The sequence below is a fragment of the Pinus tabuliformis genome, chromosome 4_2 (genome assembly GCF_031772625.1).
Source record: "Pinus tabuliformis cultivar Carrire ecotype Pingquan chromosome 4_2, CPIR1, whole genome shotgun sequence".
Lineage (NCBI taxonomy): Eukaryota > Viridiplantae > Streptophyta > Pinopsida > Pinales > Pinaceae > Pinus > Pinus tabuliformis.
In genome coordinates, this window is record NC_142304.1 from 884,236,556 (window position 1) to 884,239,184 (window position 2,629).

At 39.2% G+C, this 2,629-nt stretch overlaps 1 pseudogene; it reads left to right on the forward strand.

Annotated features, from left to right (window-relative positions):
- The first annotated feature begins 504 nt into the window (after positions 1-504).
- On the forward strand, positions 505-1,822 carry LOC149172524 (ATP-dependent 6-phosphofructokinase 2 pseudogene; annotated as a pseudogene).
- The last annotated feature ends 807 nt before the right edge of the window (positions 1,823-2,629 follow it).

The window sequence follows — 2,629 nt, forward strand, 5'->3', positions numbered from 1 at the left end:
GTCATAAAATTCTACAGAAGAATTTGATTTGAGGACCTCTCATAAAATTCTACAACAGCTAAATCTAGATTCTAGATCGAGTTTTGAGAACAACAAAATTCTGGTAGACTGGTACAAAAGCTAAAACTAGTTTTAGAACAACTCAATTCTGGTTTCTACAACGAGTTTAACAAACAAAAAGCGTGACTTCAGCTGTGAATATCATCTTCTTTTAATTTATATAGAATACATTGTTATTGTTATCATCGTGTATGAATTCCAGGGTTGGTTCAATTCTTACACCCTGTTACACCCTGTGAGTTATTCAGTAGTTTACAGCGTTATCATCATCTTAGAAATTTCTACGAATTTTCTGTTTCTCCATTCCTTACATTCTTTCCTGATATCTGCAATGCAAAAGTTTGAAGGAAGCCATCAACAGCAGGCGCTGTAATCAATTATCATGGCCGGAAGAGGATTCAGGGTACTCCTCACTTGAGAGAGTATTTACAGGACATACCCACTTTGACAAATCCTCTTATGCATACCCAGTATTTTCTTCCCAGTGAAGGCTTTTTCGTGACTCTGAACGATATGGTTATGGAGAACATTGTTGTGGTGGATATAAAGAAAATATCAAGAGAAACACAAGTGCTCTATCACAGAGCAGGGCCTCGGTCTGAGGTGTGTTTTAGCCCTGATGAAATCCATGCTGCCATTGTTACATGTGGGAGGTTATCACCTGGGGTTAACACGGTCATCCGAGAGCTTGTAATTGGTCTCTGGTTTCGGTGTGGAGCAAGGGATATCAGAGGGATCAGGTCGGGGTATCGTGGGTTTTATTCATCAGAGCCTGTGGTTTTGTATCCAAAATTAGTGGACAATTGGCACAAGATAGGGGGTACAATGCTGGAGACCTCGAGGGGGGGGCTTTGATTTGCAGAAGATAGTAGATGGCATTGAAGCCCACGGTTTTAACCAGGTTTATATCATTGGTGGGGATGGGACCATGAAGGGTGCAGTGAAGGTATTTGAAGAAGTTAAGAGGGGGAGACTTAAGGTTTCAATTGCTGGGATCCCCAATGCTGTGGATAATGATGTGGGGATTATTGATGTGTCCTTTGGATTTCATACAGCAGTGGAGACAGCCCAGAGTGCCATCATTGCAGCCCATGTTGAGGCAAAGAGTGCCCCTACTGGAGTAGGGCTGGTTAAGTTGATGGGTAGGTATACTGGACATATTGCACTGCATTCAACTTTGGGTAGCAGGGATGTGGACTGCTGTCTTATACCTGAGAACTCATTTCTTATACCTGAGAACTCATTTTATCTGGAGGGAGAAGGGGGGTTATTTGAGTTTTTGGAGCATAGGTTGGCAGAGAATGGGCACTTTGTGCTTATTGTTGCAGAAGGGGCTGGACAAGACTTGATTCCCAGGAGGCCAGAGAACAAGGATAAGAGAGATGAATATGGAAATCCTGTGTTTTTGGATGTTGGGCCATGGCTCAGTGATGAATTGAGGCATTGGTGGAAGAAACATCATCCAAATGAGCCCTTTACATTGAAGTACATTGACCCAACTTATATGATCAGAGCTGTGCCTGCTAATGCTGTCGATAATAATTACTGTACTCTGTTTGCTAATTCTGCCATCCATGGAGCCATGGCGGGCTATACTGGTTTTGCCGTAGGGCTGATCAATGGGTACTATGCCTACATTCCATTGGATCGAGTTGCTGCTACTCAGAATTTTGTGGATGTCAATGATCATAAATGGGCTTGGATGATGTCTGTAACCAATCAGCCAGACTTTTCCTGTGTTGCAAAATCTAGTAAGATCTAGAGAGGAGGAATAATCTTCAGCATAGTGAGTCAGGTCGGATGCATGTCATTTTAGCTTAAAGCTAAATCTATAGTTCAATACTTCAGAGCAGAGGCTATAGAAAAATACTTCAGAGCTGTCCATTTTTCGTCTAAATTTCTTCGTTTGTTAAAAAATAGTACAGGGGGACATTAACCCCCCTGACAGTTTATCTTGCTTTATTTATAAATAAAGTAGTGAGAAAACGGACGTTTCTGTTATCCCATGCTTATATATAAATATACAAATGTGTTTGATCACATGTAACATAATGTGCAGCATATCAAAATTTATATTTATTCGTTTCCCATTATTTTGCATATTTGCACGCTCTCTGGATTGTGCTCATTATTTTGATTGTGGTCTTCGTTTTTTTTAAATCTTTTTGAAAGATGGTGTCATAATGCAAAGAATTCTAACTGTCTCATAAGAAGAGATTGTTGATTATGGGAGTTTTTTGAATTGCAATCATGCTCTTTGGATTTGTGGTTACACTCCCTTTTATCATGTTTTTTAAACCTGGTATCATAAGCCAAACAGTTTTAAACTATCTCAGAAGAAAGGGTTGTTGATCATGGAAGGTTTTTTTAAGTTGTTTTTAAAACCTGGTATCATAAGCCAAACAGTTTTAAACTGTCTCAGAAGAAAGGGTTGTTGATCATGGAAGGTTTTTTTAAGTTTACTTCGGTTAGGAATAAGATAACTAGGATAAAGCAGCTGATAGTAATTATTTTTGTTTTCAAATTTCTCTTTAAGTTTGATTTATGATAAAATCTCTATGATGAATGA